This window comes from Schistocerca serialis, unplaced genomic scaffold (assembly GCF_023864345.2).
Source record: "Schistocerca serialis cubense isolate TAMUIC-IGC-003099 unplaced genomic scaffold, iqSchSeri2.2 HiC_scaffold_627, whole genome shotgun sequence".
Lineage (NCBI taxonomy): Eukaryota > Metazoa > Arthropoda > Insecta > Orthoptera > Acrididae > Schistocerca > Schistocerca serialis.
The window spans coordinates 15,001-22,500 of record NW_026048219.1 but is presented as its reverse complement, the minus strand read 5'-3'; the positions used below and the strand labels follow the sequence as shown (position 1 = coordinate 22,500).

At 54.8% G+C, this 7,500-nt stretch overlaps 3 non-coding genes across 3 annotated transcripts in view; all 3 read right to left on the bottom strand.

The window, feature by feature from the left end:
* Nucleotides 1-1,579, bottom strand: part of LOC126448758 (large subunit ribosomal RNA) — a 4,222-nt gene extending 2,643 nt beyond the window's left edge. The window contains exon 1 of the ribosomal RNA XR_007584224.1: nucleotides 1-1,579. This exon is cut by the window's left edge and continues 2,643 nt beyond it. This is a non-coding gene — a ribosomal RNA (large subunit ribosomal RNA).
* A 188-nt stretch (nucleotides 1,580-1,767) lies between these two features.
* LOC126448760 (5.8S ribosomal RNA) lies at nucleotides 1,768-1,922 on the bottom strand. Its single transcript, XR_007584226.1, has one exon. It is a non-coding gene; the product is annotated as a 5.8S ribosomal RNA (ribosomal RNA).
* A 353-nt stretch (nucleotides 1,923-2,275) lies between these two features.
* LOC126448763 (small subunit ribosomal RNA) lies at nucleotides 2,276-4,184 on the bottom strand. Its single transcript, XR_007584229.1, has one exon. It is a non-coding gene; the product is annotated as a small subunit ribosomal RNA (ribosomal RNA).
* Nucleotides 4,185-7,500: the final 3,316 nt, after the last annotated feature.

The following is a 7,500-nucleotide window of genomic DNA, read 5'->3' as shown; positions in this document are numbered from 1 at the left end:
GCCACCGTCCTGCTGTCTTAAGCAACCAACGCCTTTCATGGTTTCCCATGAGCGTCGATTCGGGCGCCTTAACTCGGCGTTTGGTTCATCCCACAGCGCCAGTTCTGCTTACCAAAAGTGGCCCACTTGGCACTCCGATCCGAGTCGTTTGCTCGCGGCTTCAGCATATCAAGCAAGCCGGAGATCTCACCCATTTAAAGTTTGAGAATAGGTTGAGGTCGTTTCGGCCCCAAGGCCTCTAATCATTCGCTTTACCGGATGAGACTCGTACGAGCACCAGCTATCCTGAGGGAAACTTCGGAGGGAACCAGCTACTAGATGGTTCGATTAGTCTTTCGCCCCTATACCCAGCTCCGACGATCGATTTGCACGTCAGAATCGCTACGGACCTCCATCAGGGTTTCCCCTGACTTCGTCCTGGCCAGGCATAGTTCACCATCTTTCGGGTCCCAACGTGTACGCTCTAGGTGCGCCTCACCTCGCAATGAGGACGAGACGCCCCGGGAGTGCGGAGGCCGCCGCCCCGTGAAGGGCGGGGAAGCCCCATCCTCCCTCGGCCCGCGCAAGGCGAGACCTTCACTTTCATTACGCCTTTAGGTTTCGTACAGCCCAATGACTCGCGCACATGTTAGACTCCTTGGTCCGTGTTTCAAGACGGGTCGTGAAATTGTCCAAAGCTGAAGCGCCGCTGACGGGAGCGATTATTCCGCCCGAGAGCATCCCGAGCCAACAGCGGCGCGGGTCCGGGGCCGGGCCAGGTAGGTCCGTCATCCGGGAAGAACCGCGCGCGCTTGCCGGGAGCCCGAGCGCCCAAAGGGGCGAATCGACTCCTCCAGATATACCGCCGGGCAGCCAGCCAGGACACCGGGGCTCTGCCCAACAGACGCGAACCGAGGCCCGCGGAAGGACAGGCTGCGCACCCGGGCCGTAGGCCGGCACCCAGCGGGTCGCGACGTCCTACTAGGGGAGAAGTGCGGCCCACCGCACACCGGAACGGCCCCGCCCCGCGGCGAGTGGAAAGGCAACCGGACACGACCCCGCCGCGAATTGCTCCGCGCGGGCGGCCGGCCCCATCTGCCGAGGGCGGAGGCCAGTGGCCGGATGGGCGTGAATCTCACCCGTTCGACCTTTCGGACTTCTCACGTTTACCCCAGAACGGTTTCACGTACTTTTGAACTCTCTCTTCAAAGTTCTTTTCAACTTTCCCTCACGGTACTTGTTCGCTATCGGTCTCGTGGTCATATTTAGTCTCAGATGGAGTTTACCACCCACTTGGAGCTGCACTCTCAAGCAACCCGACTCGAAGGAGAGGTCCCGCCGACGCTCGCACCGGCCGCTACGGGCCTGGCACCCTCTACGGGCCGTGGCCTCATTCAAGTTGGACTTGGGCTCGGCGCGAGGCGTCGGGGTAGTGGACCCTCCCAAACACCACATGCCACGACAGGCGGCAGCCTGCGGGGTTCGGTGCTGGACTCTTCCCTGTTCGCTCGCCGCTACTGGGGGAATCCTTGTTAGTTTCTTTTCCTCCGCTTAGTAATATGCTTAAATTCAGCGGGTAGTCTCGCCTGCTCTGAGGTCGTTGTACGAGGTGTCGCACGCCACACCGCCAGCCGGCTGTGCACGCTACCGAGTAAGTACCGGTATGCGAACCGCCAGGCGACGGGCGCGCATCGCACGTTTAAGGAGACGCGGCCGGCCCCACAGGCGGCCACGACACTCCCAGGTCTGCGAAGCGGGGCAAACGCCGCGCGCTTCAGTATACGTAGCCGACCCTCAGCCAGACGTGGCCCGGGAACGGAATCCATGGACCGCAATGTGCGTTCGAAACGTCGATGTTCATGTGTCCTGCAGTTCACATGTCGACGCGCAATTTGCTGCGTTCTTCATCGACCCACGAGCCGAGTGATCCACCGTCCTGGGTGATCTTTTCATAGTTTCCACCATCTCTTTCGAGACAGTTGCATAGGCGGGACTGAGGCGTGTGGCGGCCCTGTTCCAGCGTTCAGTGTCCAACGGCCTCACGGCCGATGGGCGTCGTACGGCTCCACACCGGAGCGGACAGGCAGTCGGGCGAAAGTCATTCAAAACCGGCGCCAGGCGCCAGGTGCCGCAGGCCAGCCGCTCCAGCGCTTCAGCGCTCGTACCACACAACATTGCCGTTAGTTTTGAGACGAACGCGTGGTTCCGCACGCGGCGCACGGCTACTGCGAGCCGTACAGGTAGCTGCGTGTTGCGCGACACGACACGCACATCGAAAGACATGCAGTCTAGTCGGTAATGATCCTTCCGCAGGTTCACCTACGGAAACCTTGTTACGACTTTTACTTCCTCTAAATGATCAAGTTTGGTCATCTTTCCGGTAGCATCGGCAACGACAGAGTCAATGCCGCGTACCAGTCCGAAGACCTCACTAAATCATTCAATCGGTAGTAGCGACGGGCGGTGTGTACAAAGGGCAGGGACGTAATCAACGCGAGCTTATGACTCGCGCTTACTGGGAATTCCTCGTTCATGGGGAACAATTGCAAGCCCCAATCCCTAGCACGAAGGAGGTTCAGCGGGTTACCCCGACCTTTCGGCCTAGGAAGACACGCTGATTCCTTCAGTGTAGCGCGCGTGCGGCCCAGAACATCTAAGGGCATCACAGACCTGTTATTGCTCAATCTCGTGCGGCTAGAAGCCGCCTGTCCCTCTAAGAAGAAAAGTAATCGCTGACAGCACGAAGGATGTCACGCGACTAGTTAGCAGGCTAGAGTCTCGTTCGTTATCGGAATTAACCAGACAAATCGCTCCACCAACTAAGAACGGCCATGCACCACCACCCACCGAATCAAGAAAGAGCTATCAATCTGTCAATCCTTCCGGTGTCCGGGCCTGGTGAGGTTTCCCGTGTTGAGTCAAATTAAGCCGCAGGCTCCACTCCTGGTGGTGCCCTTCCGTCAATTCCTTTAAGTTTCAGCTTTGCAACCATACTTCCCCCGGAACCCAAAAGCTTTGGTTTCCCGGAGGCTGCCCGCCGAGTCATCGGAGGAACTGCGGCGGATCGCTGGCTGGCATCGTTTATGGTTAGAACTAGGGCGGTATCTGATCGCCTTCGAACCTCTAACTTTCGTTCTTGATTAATGAAAACATACTTGGCAAATGCTTTCGCTTCTGTTCGTCTTGCGACGATCCAAGAATTTCACCTCTAACGTCGCAATACGAATGCCCCCGCCTGTCCCTATTAATCATTACCTCGGGTTCCGAAAACCAACAAAATAGAACCGAGGTCCTATTCCATTATTCCATGCACACAGTATTCAGGCGGGCTTGCCTGCTTTAAGCACTCTAATTTGTTCAAAGTAAACGTGCCGGCCCACCGAGACACTCAATAAAGAGCACCCTGGTAGGATTTCAACGGGGTCCGCCTCGGGACGCACGAGCACGCACGAGGCGGTCGCACGCCTTCGGCTCGCCCCACCGGCAGGACGTCCCACGATACATGCCAGTTAAACACCGACGGGCGGTGAACCAACAGCGTGGGACACAAATCCAACTACGAGCTTTTTAACCGCAACAACTTTAATATACGCTATTGGAGCTGGAATTACCGCGGCTGCTGGCACCAGACTTGCCCTCCAATAGATACTCGTTAAAGGATTTAAAGTGTACTCATTCCGATTACGGGGCCTCGGATGAGTCCCGTATCGTTATTTTTCGTCACTACCTCCCCGTGCCGGGAGTGGGTAATTTGCGCGCCTGCTGCCTTCCTTGGATGTGGTAGCCGTTTCTCAGGCTCCCTCTCCGGAATCGAACCCTGATTCCCCGTTACCCGTTACAACCATGGTAGGCGCAGAACCTACCATCGACAGTTGATAAGGCAGACATTTGAAAGATGCGTCGCCGGTACGAGGACCGTGCGATCAGCCCAAAGTTATTCAGAGTCACCAAGGCAAACGGACCGGACGAGCCGACCGATTGGTTTTGATCTAATAAAAGCGTCCCTTCCATCTCTGGTCGGGACTCTGTTTGCATGTATTAGCTCTAGAATTACCACAGTTATCCAAGTAACGTGGGTACGATCTAAGGAACCATAACTGATTTAATGAGCCATTCGCGGTTTCACCTTAATGCGGCTTGTACTGAGACATGCATGGCTTAATCTTTGAGACAAGCATATGACTACTGGCAGGATCAACCAGGGAGCTGCGTCAACTAGAGCTGAGCAGCCGGCCGCCCGGGAGTGTGTCCCGGGGGCCCGCGCGAACACGCAAGCGTCCGCTCAATTATTCTGCAAACAGGAGGAGGCTGAGCTCCCCTGCACAACACACCTCGAAACCCTCTCAGGTCCCGGCGGCGCGCAGCGCCGTCCTAAGTACTTGGTCGGGTTCGAGAGAGGCGCAATCGCCCGGAGTTAGGCGAGTAGACGCTTTAGGTGCGACCACCCGTGCTCCCAACTGAGCTTGCCGCTGCCGACAGAGGCCCGGGAGCGTGCTGTCGTGGCATTGCCGGCGGGAGACAACACGCGCCACCTACGGTGACCGGCAGCTCCAACGCCAGCGCCACAGAAGGACAAAAGCCCCACTTGGGTGCCGAAGCGAACTCTCCCAGCACAGCGCACGCGCCAACACGTCCGCACAGCTGCGATACAAACCACCTGCGAGAACCGCTGGGGCGACCGAGCAGCAGACGGCGTCGCGGCGCCGAGCGCCGGGCGGCGGCGCATCCTCAGCGCACACAGTCCTCAATCGGACCAGCACACTGCAGATGGCCACCGCGCTTCGCACCGGGCCCGCGAGGACCTACTTTGGCCGCAAGGCGCCGCGAGCAGGGGGCGCCGGCGCGCAGCTGCGCCGCCTGCCGCGTCCGTCGGCCGGCGCGCCTGCCACTGGCCGCCCCCACCAGCCGGCTGTAGCGCGTGCGCCCACGCACCGCGCTGCCAGCACGCCGGGCGGCCCCCCCTCACCGGCCGGGGACGGTCCCACCCAGCCACCGCCGCGTATCGCCTCACACCCAGATCCCCTTTCGCGTTCGTGGGCATGGTGGGTCCCCTTTCACGTTCGTGGGCATGGTGGGTATCCCTGAAACAACCGGTTAATAGCTCGACCGATCGTCGCCAACACTGATTCACCTCTAGCGAGAACAACCGCACCACAACGGGTTACCTGTTGTTCATTTGCGTAACGTCACCAGCAAACGTAGACGTCCATCGCCATTTGCAACGAGTATTGCATGCCTGTGTCAGGTGTCACAACACACTACGTCTGCCCACATAGACGCAACAACATGTGCACGCCTCGAGAACACGTGGAAGGTAGCCCCCGTACGTATGCGGTGTCCATTGCGCGAACGACTGTCAGCCGGCCTCTGCAGGATGTCGCAGATGTGGAACGCGGTGCAACATGCTATCACGGTGTGTGAGAAGAGACGACTACGTCCGAATACACGCTCCACTACATCAACAGACTGCTCATGCTGATCGCCATCCAGGGCGTCCGTTCCTCCCACACGTCTGAATGGCGTACCACACTGCAATCCAGCTCTTATAGGGAGACGACACGTAGCTGCGTGCACAATATTTGGACTGTATGGTCTGCCGTTGCTAGGCGCAGTCGTCGTACGGTCACACATGTGCCACGATGTATCATTCAGTACATACGGACCAATGTGCAGTACAGTTTGTGGGTTTTGCGTACATCGGCGGACAGGTGACAGGCCGTACCACAACGTAGGCTGAGTACGTCGGCATGCGAAGGGCATTGAACATGCAAACTTCTCAACGACCAGCTTGCGAAGGCAGGGGGGAAGGGGGGGGGGCATGTACGTCCTGCTGCTATCCACATTACAGTGTATAGCAGGAGCATGTGGAAAGTCAGCAACACCTGCAAGGTGTTTAACATGACGCGATACACAGGGGACCGGGCAGTGCGAATAGCGAACTATATTGCGAGGGTTGCGGTTAGGCAACACTACACTAATTTAACGAGTTGCATAACAATTACAGAGCAGGTTCAGCGACAACGTGCGTCAGGTTAAGGCGCAATATAGGTTAGGTTGAGGCACAATATAGGTTAGGTTAAGGCACAACATGGGTTACGTTAAGGCACAAATTGGGTTACGTTAAGGCACAACATGGGTTACGTTAAGGCACAACATGGGTTACGTTAAGGCACAAATTAGGTTACGTTAAGGCACAAATTAGGTTACGTTAAGGCACAAATTAGGTTACGTTAAGGCACAAATTAGGTTACGTTAAGGCACAAATTAGGTTACGTTAAGGCACAAATTAGGTTACGTTAAGGCACAAATTAGGTTACGTTAAGGCACAAATTAGGTTACGTTAAGGCACAAATTAGGTTACGTTAAGGCACAAATTAGGTTACGTTAAGGCACAAATTAGGTTACGTTAAGGCACAAATTAGGTTACGTTAAGGCACAAATTAGGTTACGTTAAGGCACAAATTAGGTTACGTTAAGGCACAAATTAGGTTACGTTAAGGCACAAATTAGGTTACGTTAAGGCACAAATTAGGTTACGTTAAGGCACAAATTAGGTTACGTTAAGGCACAAATTAGGTTACGTTAAGGCACAAATTAGGTTACGTTAAGGCACAAATTAGGTTACGTTAAGGTACAATATGGGTTAGGTTAAGGTACAATATGGGTTAGGTTAAGGTACAATATGGGTTAGGTTAAGGTACAATATGGGTTAGGTTAAGGCACAACGTAGGTTAGGTTAAGGCACAACATAGGTTAGGTTAAGGCACAACATAGGTTAGGTTAAGGCACAACATAGGTTAGGTTAAGGCACAACATAGGTTAGGTTAAGGCACAACATAGGTTAGGTTAAGGCACAACATAGGTTAGGTTAAGGCACAACATAGGTTAGGTTAAGGCACAACATAGGTTAGGTTAAGGCACAACATAGGTTAGGTTAAGGCACAACGTAGGTTAGGTTAAGGCACAACGTAGGTTAGGTTAAGGCACAACGTAGGTTAGGTTAAGGCACAACGTAGGTTAGGTTAAGGCACAACGTAGGTTAGGTTAAGGCACAACGTAGGTTAGGTTAAGGCACAACGTAGGTTAGGTTAAGGCACAACGTAGGTTAGGTTAAGGCACAACGTAGGTTAGGTTAAGGCACAACGTAGGTTAGGTTAAGGCACAACGTAGGTTAGGTTAAGGCACAACGTAGGTTAGGTTAAGGCACAACGTAGGTTAGGTTAAGGCACAACGTAGGTTAGGTTAAGGCACAACGTAGGTTAGGTTAAGGCACAACGTAGGTTAGGTTAAGGCACAACGTAGGTTAGGTTAAGGCACAACGTAGGTTAGGTTAAGGCACAACGTAGGTTAGGTTAAGGCACAACGTAGGTTAGGTTAAGGCACAACGTAGGTTAGGTTAAGGCACAACGTAGGTTAGGTTAAGGCACAACGTAGGTTAGGTTAAGGCACAACGTAGGTTAGGTTAAGGCACAACGTAGGTTAGGTTAAGGCACAACGTAGGTTAGGTTAAGGCACAACGTA